Source organism: Malaclemys terrapin, chromosome 1, assembly GCF_027887155.1.
Source record: "Malaclemys terrapin pileata isolate rMalTer1 chromosome 1, rMalTer1.hap1, whole genome shotgun sequence".
In the NCBI taxonomy this organism is placed as follows: Eukaryota; Metazoa; Chordata; order Testudines; family Emydidae; genus Malaclemys; species Malaclemys terrapin.
Window position 1 is genome coordinate 291,562,206 of NC_071505.1, and position 19,789 is coordinate 291,581,994.

The 19,789-nt window shown below is 40.5% G+C and overlaps 1 protein-coding gene across 8 annotated transcripts in view; it reads right to left on the reverse strand.

Annotated features, from left to right (window-relative positions):
- The window catches only part of ENOX1 (ecto-NOX disulfide-thiol exchanger 1), a 494,661-nt gene that overhangs the window by 195,503 nt on the left and 279,369 nt on the right, over window positions 1-19,789 (reverse strand). For 2 of the 8 annotated variants that reach the window (XM_054014097.1, XM_054014071.1), the window contains one exon: window positions 2,356-2,523. The exons of the other annotated variants lie outside the window; for them this stretch is intronic. The gene's annotated coding sequence lies outside the window, so the exon portion shown is untranslated. The remainder of the gene's footprint in view (window positions 1-2,355; window positions 2,524-19,789) is intronic. 8 annotated transcript variants of the gene reach the window in all.

The window sequence follows — 19,789 nt, forward strand, 5'->3', positions numbered from 1 at the left end:
GTGGATCATAGAATCATTAGGTCAATACTGAATCTACACATTGTACCCACACGTTGAAATGCCCAAAAACAATCAAGACATCCCCTGGTATTGTTAAACTAAATCACGCACCATATTGAGACAAGCTACAAAGTGCACTAGAAACCAACCTTCATGATATCCCTGTCGCATGGGAGGAATTTAGAGAGAGAGAGTACAAAAAACTGCAACTGACATCCTTGGATGGAAGAAAAGGGCTCACTGTGACAGGTTTGATGAAAATGATGCGGAAATCACAGTACTTTTGAAAGAAAAAAGTGAAGCTTTCCAAATCTGGCAAAATTATAGTCAGTCTCCTCAAAAAGAGACAGATTTAAACACCTGCAAAGCAAGGCACAAAGACAACTATGCTTGATACAAGATAAATGGTGGGAGAAGATAGCAGAAGACACTCAAATGTATGCAGAAACAAATGAAACAAAGAAATTCTTTGATTCCTTGAAGGTAGTCTATGGATGTTCAAAGGTGGGCACAGGTTCGCTCGTGATGGCTGATGGAAGGAAAGTCATCAAAGACAAACATGGCATGGAACAGAGATGGGTTGAACATTTCAGCCAACTACTGAACAGCCCACGTTCAATCGAAACAAGTGTTATTAGTCTGATACCTCAAAAGCCTATTCAGCACCACCTAGACTCAACATCCTCACTTGAAGAAATAGAAAAGGCAATCAGTTTGATGAGCTCAGGAAAGTCCTCAGGCAGAGATAGAATACTGGCAGAAATATATAAATCTGTGGGTCCAAAAGTGATAACAACACTCCAGAAGATCCTTACTGATATCTGGGACAGTGAAGAAATGCCACAAGACTTCAAAGATGCCACAATTATTCCTTTATTTAAAAATAAAGGCGGCAAAATAGTCTGTGATAACTACCGTGGGATATCTCTCTTATCTGTTGCTGGGAAAATCTTTGCTCGTGTCCTCCTGAACTGACTGATTTCATCTGTCTCAGAAGCCAATCTACCTGAGACTCAGTGCGGATTCAGACCTGGTCGTAGTACCATAGACATGATTTACAGTATCAGGTAAATAAATACAAGAAAAATGTATCGAACAAAACATGAATCTGTTCAGTGTTTTCATCGATCTGTCATAAGCATTTGATATAGTCAATAGAGAAGGATTATGGATGATCCTCAGCAAACTTGGTTGCCAACCAAAACTGGTAAAGATCATTCATTTATTTCATGAGGGGATGCAAGGTCAGGTACTTTTGAATGGAGATCTCACTGACTCCTTTCCCATTTCAAATGGAGTCAAACAAGGCTGTGTCCTTGTCCCTGTACTGTTCAAGCTCTTCTTCACCCAACTTCTCAACCATGGTACAGATGGGCTCCACAGAGGCATATACATCAGATACAGACACAACGGCTCAGTCTTCAATCTTACAAGGTTTAAAGCAAAAACAGAAGTAACAGAACTACTACTGAGAGAAGCACTCTTTGCGGATGATTGTGCCCTCCTAGCACATACAGAGGGAGATCTCCAGTGCGTTGTAGATTGCTTCACTGAAGCATCAAAATTGTTTGGCCTCACAATCAACCTGGAGAAAACTGTGGTGTTGCACCAATCATCTTCACTGCTCTGTGCCATATCCCCAAACATATCCATTAGTGGAATCCAACTAAATCAAGTTGACAGTTTTATCTATCTTGGCAGCAACATCTCCCATGATGGATCTCTTGACAAAGAGATCATGAACAGGATACAGAAAGCTTCTCAGACATTAGGAAAGTTATATAACAAAGTCCTGAAATCCCACAACATACCCCCTCTCAACAAAAATAAAACTTTATAATGCTTTTGTGTTCACATCTCTCCTCTATGGCTGCGCGACATGGACACCATACAAATGGCATATCAAACAGCAAGAGGCCTTCCATATGCGATCTCTGCATACCATTATGGGGATCCATTGGCAGGACAAAATTACCAACCTGGAGGTTCTCCAAAAGTCAAATGTCATAAGCATCGAGGCCATGATGATAAAAGCTCAACTATGCTGGGTTGGACACATCATTAGGATGCCTGAATATTAACTCCCCAGAAAAATTTTCTATGGAAAATTGGCATAAGGACTCTGGAATCAAGGCCGCCCCAGAAAGTGCTACAAGGACAGCATCAAGAACAGCATATATTTCGGTGCAATAAAACCAAGAATGATCTGAGAAGGCTGTGTTAAATAGATCAGTGATCAGCCTGGCAACACACAGCACTCAGAGCTTTCCACACCTTTGAAGAGGACAGAAATAATCGATTGTTAGCTGCAAGGGAAAAGCGGCATACCACTGCTATAGCTACCAAGACACTCACCAATGACTGTCTGCCCAATCTGCTCTCGAGCATGCACGTTACGCTTGGACTTCAGAGTCACTCCAGAATCCACAAAAAGAGAGAGCATGAAAATGTCATCATCGAACTGACGGACTACTCACACTGTGATTCATAAGATATTGGACATTAGATCGGTCACTGCACCACCTGATAAGGCAAAAATACAGGCCATTTACCAGACAGGGCAGGGTGTTTTCAACATACCACACACTTTCAGCTAGTCTCCCTCTGCTGCTGCTTTTGTTTACGGATTAGTAGAGCTGCAGATAGGATTGCCAGGTATCCAGTTTTCAACCGAAACACACAGTCGAAAAGGGACTTTGGCAGCTCCGGTCAGCACTGCTGACTGGGCCGTTAAAGTCCAGCTGGCAGCACTGGCAGTGCAGCGGGGCTGGTAGGCTCCCTACCTGGCTCCGTGTGGCTTCCGGAAGCAGCTAGCATGTCCGACTCCTAGGCAGAGGGATGGCCACGGGGGCTCCGTGTGCTGCCCCTGCCCTGAGCACCAGCTCTGCAGCTCCCATTGGCTGGGAATCATGGCCAATGGGAGCTGCGGTGGTGGTGCCTGTGGTGGGGGAGGGGGAGAAGCACGCAGCAGAGTCCCGTGGCCGCCCCTTTGCCTAGAAGGCAGAGGGACATGCCAGCCACTTCCGGGAGCCACCAGAGATAAGTGTCATCCGGCCGGAGCCCGCATCCCAAACCCTCTCCCATGCCCCAACCTCCATCCCCAGCCCTGAGCCCCCTCCTGCACCCAAACTCCCTCCTGGAGCCTGCACCCCCTTCTGCACCCCAATGCCCTGCCCAGGACTTAGCCCCATCCCACACCCCCATCTGGGGCCCCCTACCCTACCCTACCCCAGAGCTCACACCCCCAGCTGGAGCCCTCACCCCCTCCCAAACCCCTCATCCTTGGTCCCACTCAGAGCCCGCACCCCCAGCCAAAGCCCTCACCTCCTCCCGCATTCCAACCCCCTGCCCTAGCCTGGTGAAAATGAGCAAGTGACTGAGGGTGGGGGAGAGCAAGCGATGGAGGGAGGGGGGATGAAGTGAACAGGGGGCAGGCCTCAGAGAAAGGGTGGGGCGGGTCCTCGGGGTAGGGTCGGGCAAGGGTGGGGCAAGGTGTTTGGGTTTCTGCAATTGGAAAGTTGGTAACCCTAGCTGCAGAGTTTGCTTACAAAAAAAAAGTTAGACCACACCACTCACTACATGTGTTAAATATCTAGGTGGTCATCTTTGGAGGAAGGAACTTGGAGAAAGAGAAAGCATTAGCAGCTGCAGCCAACATCATGACAGAATTTTCTCTCTCCCTATCATCCCATCCTTCTTGCCTACAGCATACAGAAGAAACATTTCAGAGATGACTTCTGTACCACTCTGGCGTCTACTCTTAATTTAATGAGTGTAGCATTTCAAGTGAAGGTGACTTTCTGCATTTTTGTATAGTTTGAAAACTCCAAACCCATCTGAGCTCTGAAATTCAAAGGGTTTGAAAATGCCTCAAATGAAATGAACAATATCCGGCTGTGGCAAAAAACTGCTACCACTTTTCCTCCACACTTGGGTATATGAAACATAGGAGGCCCCCAAAACGAGTGGACCGAGCACTTTTGAAAATCTGGCCCTTCTTTAGGCACCTCGCCAGGAGCTGAATGCTTTTAAAAATTTGATTCCAGCTACGGATGCTGAGCACTTCAAAATCTGGATCTTACAACAAGGTTTGGTTGACCAAACTGTGCCCATTATGGAAGATCCAGTCTTCAAACTATAAACCAATAAGGAGATTGACTTTTTGGAGGTTGAGTGCAGCAGAATCTGTTATTGAAACTGGCAGGTATATAAGAATATAAGTCTTCGGGAAACATGAACTTATATACACAATGAATACTGGAGGTATATTTATAGAATTAAAATGGGGAGAAATGAAATTATTCTTTTGATTTTCAATCATTTGGGATGAATTATGATACTATTATTACTCCAGACTCAGCCACTAGAAAATTATGTAATCCTATAAACTCATAAAATGAAAGTTATCATATTACAACACTTCACTTTACATCTTGTATGTACAATGTATGTTTGTGTATATATATATATATATATATATATATATATATATGCATACTTGCATATGAACATTTACACAAGTAATCATTGCACTGCAGTCAAACAACAAATCATAATTATGTCAATGGACCTACAACATCTTCGAGAAAGCCCCCACATATTTTCAGTTTACTCTGAAATCTAGCAAAGCCAATTTTCACACAACACATCATCTGGAAGAATTGCTCCTTCAGGATGCTGCATTTCTAAATGTTTTGGCTCAGCAGTTTTTGAAGATGATATCTGGCACACACAAAGGCCAGATTTCCTCCAGAAAGTAGAACACGGGAAGATTTTAGGAATGTAAAAATAAAACAAACGTCTGTGAGATAAATAGGTGTTCCTTTGTAATGTTGTTTTAAAAGTCACTCAGCAACATTTTTTTAATCAAAGCCAGAACTTCACAGGCAACCAATGTAAGGTCTTAACAGGTTACAAATGTGCTTGTTCTCTTGTAGAATCCTAGCAGCTGCAGCCTGAATACACTGAAGTCTGTAAATAACAGATTCTGGAGACACAATAAGGAAGACATTATAGAAGTCCAGCTTAGGGATAACAAAAGCATATGCAGGACTAAAATTATCTGGAAAAAAAGCAAGTTTGTAAGCTAGCAATGCAGTGCACTAATGATAAAAGCAAATTTGGATATTGCTCAAATACAAAATGCCATTGATGGCCTCTGTTTTTCCACTTTGTCTAGGAGCTGATTTTAAATTGCGAATTGCTTGCCTTCCATTTCAGAGAAAGAATGCTTACAGAATAGATTATACCATTTCACCATTTCATATTGCAGTTTTTTAAGCTTTACAGATGTAAATACATATATATTTGAGGCTTCTGAAATTTTCTAATCAAATTATAATGATAATATTTAAAAAAATATAGTGCTGCTTTTCATCCAAGGTCCTCAAAATGACATTCCTCAAATAAATATTTCAAACAATAAAGGAAGCACATAGAGCACCCTGTCTTACAGTGGGAAAATAAAATATAATAACCAAAATGACTGTATTGTGTAGGACTGGAGGCTTCTATACCAGAGGCATGCTGGGGAAAAAAAAATCTTTCTTACATGAATACTCTCACTCTCAAATAAGAAAGTAAGTGAGAAAATAGGTATAAGAAATGTAAGAAATAATAAAAGCCATAGAAATATTAAAAAGAAAAAGCCTAGCAGGTCATCTAGTCTAGTCCGTTGCCACTTGGCCAGATTGTTCTCCCAAAGACTGGAGCCTCCAGATGCATATGTCCCTTTTTTAAATGGAAAGGTGGCTCAGCTGCCATCAAGATACCTTCCTCCCACCTCTAGGCCCTGAGGAGGCCTCTCCACAACCTGATAGAAATTAGTTAGAAAAAAATACAGCCCAGGACTGTATTATCCTTACTGCATAGACCAGTGCCTGCAAGGTGCAGAAGTAATCTAGGGAACAAGGTGCTCAAGGGGAGGCCCAGGTGGCCTGGCTCCATTGCTGTGGGAGCAATGGTGGTGATACCAGCAGTTTGGAGATCCAGGGCCTCCAAATGGATTGCGCTGGCTTCTTGGGAATCTACCACGATTGTGGGAAGAGGTCAACTGCGCTGACCTGACAGGATAACACAGGGGAGGGGGATCACTAGGAAGGGAACCTCATGGAGATTTCCTCACCATAGCCGCATCTCACAGGGCTTTCTGCTGGAGGGGATGATCTAGGGCAATGTTCCCTATAGCCAGTACATTTCCAGTTTGGCTTGGGATGTCTCAAGCAACAGGGCTTTCACCACTTCCTTTGGAAGACTGAATTATACTGATAAGCTGAGTTTAGACTCTTCACCAATGCCATATAATACAAAAACCATCAGATATTTTCTCTCTCTAAATATATAGTTGTGGGGATCCCTATGTAATAAATTGCATTTATCATGTGCCTTCGCTCACCATACCACATTCTGTCCGTTAATCGATTCTTACCACAGCTATTTAAAAAAAGCTTCAGACTCTGTTTTTTTTAAAATGTGACCTACCACAGAACGTTTCTGCCATTCCCATCTTGATGCAGCGTGAAATCCTCACACACCCAACACCTAAAAAATTAAACTGGACTGATGTGTAACTGCCCATAGTCACTCCTGCACCTGTGACAAATTTATAATCCAGTATCTCACAACCCATCGGGGCTAGAAACAGGAGTTTTAACATAATTGAAAAGGAGAGATTCCTGTTGTGAACACACAGCACTTGCTTCTAGCCCTGGAAGATAAGGCGATAGCTGAGCTTCACATAGCAACATTATGTATGGAGAAGCTAATTTAAGTAATTTTTAGGGGTTTCTAAAATGTATTCATTATCATTTCTCTCTGCCTCCAAGTCCTGTATAATTGAATGCCCAGATCTAAGGCATCCTGGCTTTACAGACAGAGGGGTTTGAATTAAAAAATGCCAATCAAATTCTTTTAAAATTTCTAAAATCCTTTTTTTTTCTATAAAATCTGTGGCATACACAGAAGTACATGGTGGTTTCATGTGATATTATTTTGGTTCTAATTTGGGACAATCTGCATAACTCATTTGTGCCTTTGTCACTGAGTCAGTGCAGCCACCCCAGACTCAAAGCAATGCAAACTTTATGTGACAGCATCATGTATTCGCTGTGCAAAGCCTGCTAAGAGAGACGCTGCGAGATGTTTTTAAAGTCAAGGTTTCTAGTGATAAAACCTATTAAAAGAAAAACTCTGAGTCTCTTCCACTCAGCTATGCCACCCCCTCTGTGAATCCATCCATTGACTCTTGTCCCATCTCATTCAGGATCCTGGTCGACACCTATAAGGATTTACATAATTTCACCAATTTTATATTCCCTACTCCCCATCTCACCCCTTCCCTGCCTGCCTCCCATCCCTCTCAACTTATTTTTCCAGTTTTCTTTTTTGTACACTCTTGGCTTCCTGAGTTCACATCTGAGGCACTTTCCCTGTCCTAATCCGCCACACGCCCCTCTCTCATCCAGATATCTCCATCAGACAGCACACTGGATAAGGAGTCTGATCACAGCTCTAGCACAGACCTGCTGTCCAAACCTGGGCAAGTTTCGCCTCTGTGTGTCTCTGTCTTCTCTTCTGTCCTTTGTCTTTCTCAACTAGTTAGACTTGTTGGGGAAGGATGGCCTCTCACAATGTGTTTGTACAGCACCCGGCACAACAGGTCCTCAGTCTCATTTGGAATTGTATTTCAAATGACACTATTGTAATATAGAAAACCTTAGTGAAACAACAACACCCTTCCCTTCAAGCAATCCACCCTCCTTCCCTTCACTGATAATTCTCTCCTTTTCCCAAAGTGCTGTCTTGCATATTTGTTCGTCTTATTTGAGCTATAAGTTCTTCAGGGCAGGGAATGTGTCTGTCTCTATTTTAGTAAAGTACAGTGTAAATTTACTGCACTGTATAAATGTTTTGTAATAACAACACAAATTATTTATTTCCTTTCCTGTAATCCAGTATTTCCAGTCTTCATGATACAACCAGAAAAACCTGGAATCAACAGTGAGGCCAAAAGCTTCCTGAGAACCATTACTTGGGAAGGGTGAACGGCCAGTCTAGAAGTAACTGTGAGAAACCTTGGTCAATTAGTTACCCATATTCATAAACAGCATTTGGTATGGCAATAAAAATCAATGGAAATCTGCCTGGAAGAAAACAAAGCAGAATGTAACCAGTGTAAACCAGCAGCACACTCTGCTTAACACATGTATTATGAGGGTCACAAACAGTATCTTAGTTACTTTTTAAACAAACATACTGTTAATGATGCCACTACAACATTATGAATAAAGCATTTGGCCTGTAGCTACGAATATGGTAACTTTCATAGCTTTTGACTTGTTAATTTATATTGTCATCTAATAAACTTCTTTACCAGTGCTCTCCTGGGACCAAATTCTGACATCAGTCTACGAATATGCATATGACATAAATGATGCAACTAGGAAGGAAACTGTCCGGTGTAGCTGTTTTCCCCAAATTCACGTAGCTCACTGGCCCTTCTCTTGACCTCCAGCAGAGGACTATTCTGAGACAGAGCTTTCGATCAAGGAAAGTGAAAATGGAACAGCAGCAAGTAGAGTGGTTTGGACAGTCCACATTTATTATCGTGTCAATGTTTCTTGGAGCGGGAAAGACTTGATGACATAATAGGCTTTTGCGGTTGCTAAACATCTTCTGTGCTAGCTGGAACTGCTATTTGCATGAAACCAATAATGGACTTTCATTCTTCACTATGAAGTGGAAGGATGCTCTTATGGATAAGGTCATGGACTAAAACCCAGTCCAGAGATTTGGGTTCTATTCCCAGCTCTGCCTTAAAATTCCTGAGTGAACTTGAGCAAGTCATTTAATCTCTGTACTTCAGTTCCCCCATCAGAAAAAACGGGATAATTCTTTCTTTCTCCCACTGTTTGTCAGTTTTGTCTAGAGATTAGGGCTGTCAATTAATCGGAGTTAACTCATGTGGTTAACTCAAAAAAATGAATCACAATTAATCGCACTTATAACAAGAGAATACCAATTGAAATGTATTAAATATTTTTGGATGTTTTTCTACATTTTCAATATTGATTTCAATTACAACACAGAATACAAAGTGTACAGTGCTCACTTTATATTATTATTTTTGATTACAAATATATGCACTGTAAAAATGATAAAAGAAATAGTATTTTTAAATTCATTTCATACAAGTACTGAAGTGCAATCTATTGTGAAAGTGTAACTTACAAATGCAGATTTTTTGTGGTTACATAACTGCACTCAAAAACAAAACAGTGTAAAACTTTAGAGCCTACAAGTCCACTCAGTCCTGCTTCTTATTCTGCCAATCGCTAAGACAAACAAATTTGTTTACTGTGATGGGAGATAATGCTGCCTGCTTCTCATTTACAATGTCACCTGAAAGTGAGAACAAGCGTTCGCATGGCACTATTGTAGCTGGCATTGAAAGGTATTTACATGCCAGATATGCTAAACATTCATATGCCCCTTCATGCTTCGGCCACCATTCCAGAGGACATGCTTCCATGCTGATGATGCCCGTTAAAAAAATAATGCGGTAATTAAATTTGTGACTGTACTCCTTGGGGGGAGAATTGTATGTTTCCTGTTCTGTTTTACCTGCATTCTGCCTTATATTTCATGTTATAGCATACTCTGATGATGACCCAGCACATGTTCGTTTTAAGAACATTTTCACAGCAGATTTGACAAAATGCAAAGATGGTACTTATGTGAGATTTCTAAAAATAGCTACAGCACTTGACCCAAAGTTTAAGAATCTGAAGTGGTGTCCAAAATCTGAGAGGGACAAGGAGTGGAGCATGCTTTTAGAAGTCTTAAAAGAGCAACAGTCTGATGCAGAAACTACAGAACCCAAACCACCAAAAAGAAAATCAACCTTCTGCTGGTGGCATCTGACTCAGATGATGAAAATAAACATGCGTCAATCCGCTCTGCTTTGGATCATTATCAAGCAGAACCCATCATCAGCATGGACGTATGTCCTCTGGAATGGTGATTGAAGCATGAAGGGACATATGAATCTTTAACGCATCTGGCACGTAAATATCTTGTAATGCCAGTTACAACAGTGCCATGCGAACTCCTGTTCTCACTTTCAGGTGATATTGTAAACAAGAAGCAGGCAGCATTATCTCCTGCAAATTGTAACCAACCTTGTTGGTCTGAGTGATTGGCTGACCAAGAAGTAGGATTGAGTGGACTTGTGGGCTCTAAAGTTTTACACTGTTTTATTTTTTAATGCATTTTATTTTGTACGTAATTCTATGTTTGTAAATTCAACTTTCATGGTAAAGAGATTGCACTACAGTACTTATATGAGGTGAATTGAAAAATACATTTATTTGTTTTTTACAGTGCAAATATTTCTAATAAAAAATAAATATAAAGTGAGCACTGTAAACTTTGTATTCTGTGTTGTAATTGAAATTAATATATTTGAAAATGTAGAAAACATCCAAAAATATTTAAAATAAATGGTATTCTGTTGTTGTTTGACTGCACGATTAATCACAATTAATTGTTTTAATCGCTTGACAGCCCTACTAGAGATAATATACTGTCTGTATATATTGTGCCTAACTCAATGACCCCCTGATCTACACACCTGTATAACAACTTGCACTGTATTATATTGCGAGAATGCAGTTTTCAATGTAACCAACAACAAAAAAGGCAATGATCATAATTTTTCAAGGAACACTTGGGAGAGGTGGGGAAATGGCAAGTTTCCTTTAAAGGGATTTCCAATGAAATTCACACTTTGTCAGCTGCAAATTACAGTTTGTATCTCATCCTGTTCATTCTATCTAAAGTTTATTTCTTAGTCATGCATAACAGCACTATGGTAAAATAGGTTGGGATTTTTGTGTGTGTTTAGTGAAATATGGGAACCTAGGATGCAAACAATAAATTAAATCATTTATAAAAGCCTGTATGGGTATTTGTTTGTTTGTTTGTTTTTAACTTTTGTGTTTATCTCATTTCTTAAACTGATTTCTGGGAAAAATGTGTAACAAAAACAAATGACAAAAATTAGTAAAAATCAAAATCAAAATCTAGAACACCTAATTGTATTGTCTGGGAAATAATAGGTGATCACACCATTAGACTTCATCTGCTCAAGAGATAGAGTCAGAGATGTGCATTCCACCTTCACTTTTGCAATTCCTGACTTCTGAGTGCTAACTTGGGCAACCTTAACCTTGTACTAATATCATTATTATATTATTGCTGTTCATTCATTATAAAACAAAATACTGATTTTTGCAGAAATCTTCATTATACTTGTCTTATCTATATTTGTCTTTTAGATTACAAATTCCTCAGAACAGAGACTGTCCATGTTTCTGTCTTGTACATTACAAAGCACATCACTGACACACAACAAATCACAAAACTAATTATGAAAGTGGTCACCAGATAGCAATGATACAGTGTCTTGTATTTTTTTTTAACTCAGTGTGCAAACAAGTTTTCAGTCATGGTAGAAATGTAGTGATGGTTTTCGTTTTCTGATGGTGTTTCTTTGGGGGAGCTGTAACTTGGTGCAAGACAGTTTGCCCTCTACTTTCATCTGTCTAACTAGAGTCAATTCTTGGGGCAGAGTTGCTCCGTGGGTACTGGGCATTGGTATTTAGGCTGAGATGCCTGAAAGATGGGGATTGTCTGTGTGCTGTCTCTAGCTTCCTCTGTTCCAGAAACAGGATATAAATACAGTATGAAACAAACCAGTTTAAGTTAGACTATACCAAGACTCTGTGTCACTGATTTCTCCTGCAACAAGAATGGTTCAACTTCTGGCATCTGATACTGCTCAATGGAGAGAAAATTAAACAGATAGCACAATTTAAAGGGATTTTCACTAGGAATTTCCCTTATGAGTTTGTTCATTTACCTGTTTAGTGCAACATTGTGTCTGAGCACCATACAAAATTAAGAGATATACTATACCCATTATCAGAGGGATAGCCGTGTTAGTCTGAATCTTCAATAGAGAGTCCTGTGGCACCTTTGAGACTAACAGAAGTACTGGGAGCATAAGCTTTCGTGGGTAAGAACCTCACTTCTTCAGATGCAAGATAATATACCCATTATGGGATTTCTAATACCATCTTTTCTGAAGCAACAGAAGATGTGATACCAGACCCTTTTTCTGACCAGGTCTGGAAACTACTAACCTAAAAGTGGTCAGTTTCTGGCAACTGGCTTCCAAAAAAATCAACGTCACAGCAACTCTGACTTACTTAATTGAGACCCTCCTGTGCAAACTGGTGAGTCTTATACTGAGAACAGCCTGCTCTCTGCTATCATTAATTGCCGCATTCTTGGAGAGTTGGATGAAAAAAGATCCAAATTCAAAATGTCAAAAGACAAATCCTTTTATTTTCCCATTCTGTTGTTATATTATACCTTAGCAACTGCTGACAAAGAAATATTGTTCCTGGTGGAAGAGAATCTGAGGCAGTTTTTTATGAGTGATTAAACATTGAAGAGAATCTTACATATTTGCTCAATGCAAGATCTGTTTATAATGAGGCCATGCCTCTGCCTAGCATGTTGTTCCTCTTATATGACAAAATAAAAGAAAATCATAAACAAAAAATATTTTCTCTGCCTTGTGATAATTCTGTGCTGCCTTCTCAATTTTCTATTCATGTCCCTCGAAGATCTTAGGGACATGATCCAACTCCTATTGAAATCAAAGGGAGTCTTTCTGTTGACTTAATGGAAGAGGATCAAATCTTAGGCTATGTCTACACGAGGCACCTTTTAGTGACACAGTTGTGCCGCTCCCACCGACACAAAACTTCCAAGCCCAACGAGCGGTGGTAACTTTGTGGGCAGGAGAGGTCTCCTGCTGACAAAGCGCTGTTCACATCGGCGCTTTTCGTCGGCAAAACTTTTGTCGTTCGGGGGTGTGGGTTTTTTTACACTTCTGAACGACAAAAGTTTTGTCGTTCCGGTTCCAGTGTAGACAAAGCCTTAGCTGAACAACAAGCTAAAGGGAGACTAATTTTTGGAAGGAAGGACCACTATGGAAAATTAAGATGATTGGACAGAGTGCCAGTGAGGATTTGGATGCCATTTGTGAAATAACAACATTTGATTGGGGGGGGGAGAGGGGAGGCTGTGATTAATTTAAATTCTTTTCTTGTATAGTATTAAATAAAGCAACCTGAGTGACGCAGACCAAATCTATGCACTCAGCTCCCATTAACATCAACAAGATATCTGCACATTGATCTAGGGCAGTATATGACTCTGAACTGTTTCTCGTGAGATTATTGCTCATGGTTAGAATAGGAATGACATGATTGCCTGGATTACTAAAAATATATATAATCAATGCTAATTTTCTGCCTGAAAAGTAACCAGATTAATATTTGTGGTGTAATATGTTTATTTAAAAAGTAATCTGATGGGTTAGACACTCTTGACTGTCCAATAAAAGTCTTGCTTAGATTAATAAACATCTGTCTGCAGTAAACTGTATTTATATGTTAGATTTATAGGCTGTTTTAATCTGAGCTGTAACAATTGTGATATATTATCTGTTATGTACTCTTTAATACAATTAAACACTTTGAGAATAGAATTATGTAGAATTACATTTACATTTTCTTTTTCAAAAATGCAAAGCAAAAACATTCTTTTTATGCATGTCCCCCATGAATTTTATCTCTAATATTTGATCCAATGATATAGCTACCTCTCATTGCTTCTCCCATGAATTGTTTATATAGCAATTTTACAGCATGATTTGCATATCACACGAAGGATCCTGTTATATGTTCCCAAAGATACAGTTTCACAAACTGTATCATTTTCTGCCACATAGGCATATCCCCAAAGTACTGGGTCTAGCTAATACAAAAAGGCATTTCCTGGCTGCCAATGGCTATTGGGCATTAATGGTGCAGTGACAAAAAGTTCAATAGCTCACAACTTATCTCTCCCTTTGTCTTCCAAAAATTAGACAGACTAATTTCCTCTATCACAGAGAGATCACTGATCATTACATTCAACTGTATTCTGATCAATTTGTTTTAGGTACAGCCTAAAATAATTAAAATCACAGAATCATAGAAATGTAGAGCTGGAAGGGATCTCAAGCCGTCATCAAGTCCAGCCCCCTGGGCTGAGACAAGACCCAGTAAACCTAGATCATCCCTGCCAAGTGTTTGTCCAACCTGTTCTTAGAAACCCTTCAATGATGTGGATTCCACAACCTCCCTTGGAAACCTATTCCAGAATTTAACTACCCTTATAGTTAGGCTGTGTCTACACTACAGCTTAAGTGGGCATAAATTACGTCTATCAGTGGTGTGAATTAGCCATCCCCGAGTGACATAGTTTATGCCGCTTTAAGCGCTGGTGCGGACTGAAGCGCTGGTGTGGACAGAAGCTCTCCCGCTGACGTAGCTACCGCCGCTCACAGATGTTTAGAGTAATCAGTGCAACTGCACCGCTGTAAACTCTCAGTGTAGCCATAGCCTTAGATTTTCCTAATATCTAACCTAAATCTCCCTTCTATACACTAAGCCCATTTCTTCTTGTCCTGCCTTCTGAGGACATGAAGAACAATTGATCCCTGTCCAGCCCTTAACATCTTTGAAGACTGGTATTAGGTTCCCCCTCAGTCTTCTTTTCTCAAGACTGAACATGCCCATTTTTAACCTTTCCTCGCCTGTCAGGTTTTCTAAATCTTTTATCGTTTTTTGTTGTTCACCTCTGGCCTCTCTCCAAATTATCCACATCTTTGCTAAAGTGTGGCACCCAGAATTGGACAAGGTACTCTAGCTGAGGCCTCACCAGTGCTGAGTAGAGTGGGACAGTTACCTCCCATGTCTTACATATAACACTCCTGTTAATCCATCCCCACAATGACATTAGACTGCATCACATTGTTGACTCATATTCAATTAAGCAAGAAACAAATATATTAAGAAACAAAAGTGACTATCAAAGAGGGAAATTGTGTTTAGATGCACAATGGTAATTCAGCATACCATGGAAGAGTGGGTGAAGGACAGGCGGTTGGGATATAGAGTCGCTCACTTCTGGTCATTAGTACAACTCGGTCCCAGGGAGCCGTGACTGAAAGTTGTTACCATCTAATGACTGAAGAGTGGATTACACAGTGGCACTAACTGGGACCCCTTTTGGCAGTCTCAGTGGAGCAGCAAAAGAAAGAATGATGATGGTTGTCTCCTCAGGTCAGAGTTGAGAAATACTGGCAGGGCAGTATGGAAAAGCCTGAATTGTTCCTGCCCATGCTGTCCTTGTTTCATAGAGAAGGCCTGTCTCCAGGTCTGTCAGTGTGGTCTCTTTCACCAGCATTACATTCACAAACACACTGCCCTCAAATTTACAGTTTGTAAAATAAAAAGGGGTGTGTGGTTATAAAACACAATACAAGTAGAGATGCTCTCAGAATATTTAAGAATGATTCCCCTGCAGTACTGGAAACTCAAAACACAACATCTTTGTGCTGGTGCACGAGAACCAAAAAATAGAACTAACCTGTCTAGTTTCACTGCCCAAGCACGTACTGGCAGGAATCCTGAGAGTATTTCCAAACTTAATACTCACAGAAGAACATTTATCGTTTCTTGAAGTGGATGCCTTTAATAGAATCTGAAAAGCGTAAGGGAAGGGCATGGTCCTGAAGCCCATTGGGCCTGGGAAGAAACAAGTTCTGCAGGAACTCAGGGAGTGACTGTTTGCTATTAAGACTGTAGGGTAGAGAAAAAATGTCTCCAAGTTCGTGTACCTAACACTCAAAAGTCTGTCTGCTGCACAGAAGGAAATAAGCAGCAGTGAGAAAGGGTGGTCACAGTTAACTCATGACTTGCTGGCTGGAATCTAGAAGCCTGGCAATGGAAAGAACGTTGAACATTGAATGGTCAGCGGTAGTTAAACTGTTCCTAACGTGACATCTGCTACAGAAGTGTGAACCTCATACAAGGCCAGTTTAACACAAGTGAGACTTTATTGGACACACATTCACCCTAAGACAGCACAGACACCAGTTGCTTCAAGTGCCCCTCAGAACTTCCTATCACATCGTCGCCACCCCCTGGAATACAATAGTCTGAGAGGATCCTCGGCCAGTGCAAAAAGCTGTACAATAATTAGGAGAAAGCAGGTAGCGGGGCTGAATCCCTGGGCTGCACTGAAAGCAGCCAGCTATGTTCTTAATGCGCCAATCATTAGCGTATCTAGGCACCTTGAATCTCATCCATTTATTCTTCCCTTGGAAAAATGTCACCATTGTGCTGCCACTCTATCAAGGGAAGGTTTTCACTAAAAGATGCATCTCACATTGCACACTAACATCGGGAAATCTCAGGTCACCCTGATTTGTGGTGGTAAAAGGTTCCACAAATGCAGGCTCGCTACTGAGAAAGTCCAGTCATCAAGTACTTCACCATTGCTCCATCAGACGTGCTCACAATTGTTCGGGTAGCCTGAGCAGTCTTAGAGACTTGGTGGCTGAGCTTGCTAGGCTCCAGCCCATTGAGGGTCTATAAAAAGATTAGCACTGGACTCTTGGTGTGGATCAAGATTTGGTTGGGGAGCAGAGCACAGAAGACCAAGTGGAGACAGGACAGCTGAATTGCTCCACAGGTGGGAGCAGCTTTCCCGGAGGAGGTGCGGTTGCCAGTTATAACACTGAGTTCTATGGGGGAGAAATAAGAAAAGTCAGATAAGAAGAGTCTGCTCAACTGCTAGCTTTTAAAGGCCACAGCATGGAAATTTGTTATAAGGAGATCGTCTACAAGTGCTATCTGCACCATGTCCATTATCATGACCTGTTGATTAGAAAAGGACAGAGCTACTGAGAGAGATCAGGTGTGGCTGGAGCCCACTTGCTACTAGCTTCTCCAGTAACTTTGCCCAAAGGAAGGATTTGTGTAAAACAAAATAGCCAAAAAACCCACCACTTTAGGATGATGGCATTTAGGGTATTTTGGGGCGAGACCCATTCAGATTTTGTTCACTGTAGTAGGGGAACAGTGTAATCGATGTGTAATGTTGTATTACATTTGGATACATTTGTTGCATATTGAGGATTTATAGGCACTAACCAGAGCAATTTCAAATCCCAAAATATTTATTCCAGGCTTGTGAAGTGGCATGATATTTTTCATCCCATCTTGACTGGAAGAAAGAATAGATTCAGGTTATAAATTGTTTTGTATTACTTGTTAATGCTAACAGCTTTTCTGTATCTGCTGGTGGTTGAAGGGACAAGAGGGAGATGGATAATGCTTTACATATAAAATCATAGAGTTGAAGAAACATAAAAAGCTTTGTTTTCAACATTGCATTTATGTTTAAGCCATTCAAGTGACAAGAATTGGTTGTCTTGGAAGTAATCTGCAATTGTGTGAAATCCTTCATCTGTCCAATATGTGAAATATTTATTTTCTACGTCTGATTCACTAAACCCAGGCTAGGAGAGGAAGGTGGGCTATAGTTTGTCATTCTCAAGTCTCGTTTCCAGAGACAACCAGATTAGATTGGGCCAGGGGGGAAGGAGAGAAAGCCCAGTTGTTGTACAGGATGTTAGTAGAAATAAATGAGAGAAGTACCAGATGTAGCTTTAGAGAAGCTTTAGGGGGGATTATGTAGCAAAGTGCTACTCTCATATTGTTTTTAGTGTGGCTGCAAAATTACATAGTTTCCAATAAGTGAGGGGAATCCCCATCTCTTTCTTAGACAATTATTTCTTTGGGAGATTAATTCTCTGTCATTTGTTTCTCCATAAAAATTGCTTATTTTTTTGTATATAGAGGGTTGTTTTTTGTGGTTAGGAACTAATTAATTATGGGGGTAACACTTGGAGGTGGTCCAGACAAGATGCTCATTTTGATTATTCTGAAAAATGTTTATATAAAATGTCATTGGGGAATTCACTATTTATTACATCTCAGTGGTTTCCACAGAATTTGGTCCTGCAAACAGGAAATTAGCTGCTGTGTGAACTGGAGTATAATCCAATCCACTCTCCCATAGTTATTTCGAAGTGGTAAAAAAAACCATTATTTTTGTCACCAAAGGAAGTGGATATGACTCTGAATAGTCATATGAAGTAGGTCTATTATTTAAGAAGATGCCATTTTCCATCGATTCATAGATTTCATGGCCAGTAGGGGCCACTGTGATTATCAGGTCTGACCTCCTATATAACACAGGCCACAGAACTTCCACAAAATAATTCCTAAAGCATCTCTTTTAGAAAAGCTTCCAATCTTAATTTAAAAATTGTCAGTGATGAAAACTCCACTACGACCCTTGGGAAACTGTTCCAATGGTTAATTACTCTCAATGTTAAAAATGTACACCTTATTTCCAGTTTGAATTTGTCTAACTTCAACTTCCATCCATTGTGTTATACCTTCTCTGGTATGGGCTCTGATGAGCCCATTATTAAATATTTGTTCCCCACATAGATATTTATAAACTGTAATCAAGTGACCCCTTAATCATCTCTTTGTTCAGCTAAATAGATTTGCCTCTTGAGCCTATCACCATAATGCATATTTTCTAATCCTTTAATCTTTTTGTGGCTCTTTTTAAACCCTCCCAAATTTAACAACATCTTTCTTGAATTATGGGAACCAGTATTCCAGCAGCGGTAGCACTGCTGCCTAATATAGAGATAAAATGCTTCCCTACGCCTACTTGAGATTCACCTGTTTTATGAATCCCCGGATTGCATTAGGCTTTTGACCTCAATGTCACATGGGGAGCTCATGTAACAGTTGATTATCCACCATGCCCCCCAAATCTTTTTCAGAGCCAATACTTCCCAGGACTGAGTTTCACTCTTCTATAAGTATGCCCTACATTCTTTGTTCTTAGATGTATATATTTACATTTAGCCATATTAAAACACATATTGTTTGCATGTGCCCTATGTGCTTGTGCCCTACACTAGATGGCCTCTTGTGGTCCTTTCCAGTCCTATGATTTACCAAGCGATCCAGATGGCTCTGAGTCAGTGACCTGTTTTATACAAGTACTTTCAGTACAGAGTCACAGTTTAAAGAAAAGATTATATTTTTACCTCCCAGAGAAGTCTTGCATTAAAGGCCCTTGATGCCACTGATATTGTAAGCAGATTGTGGGTTCACATTCAAGAGGCGCATCAATAGTTTAATTAAATTAAGTCAAGTGGAAGATGGCAGCCTTCCCAGGTCCCACTCTTTTAAGTGAGAACTCACAATGAATGACATCAACTTGGCGACCAAACATGCTGGTCATCAGAGCAGCAACTCAACAAATCCTAAAGTTCCTCCTCAGGGCCAGTCAACATGCCAAATAGGCCCTGGAATAAGAATCCTACAACTTAATGTTGAAGGACTCTCATTAGCAAAATGCGAGTACCTTGGAAACTTGCTGAAGACTTACAACATTGATATCCTCATCTTGCAAGAGACCCATGTTGGCAACGACCAACAGGTTAGGCACTACCATATCTATGGATACAATCTAACGACTAGCCATTTTCATCCTAAATATGGCTTGGCAATATACATCAAGGACACCATCACAGATTTTAATGTTATTCCATCAACCAAAGAGGAGACCACATTTACCACAACTATCAAAGTAGAGGAGCTCCACATTAACAACGTCTATAAAGCCCCTAGCACAAGATGGCCAAAACCAGTGCTACCCAGCACTCCTATTCCATGCATCTATGCAGGTGATTTTGATAGTCACCACACTATGTAAGGCTAATGAAACTGAT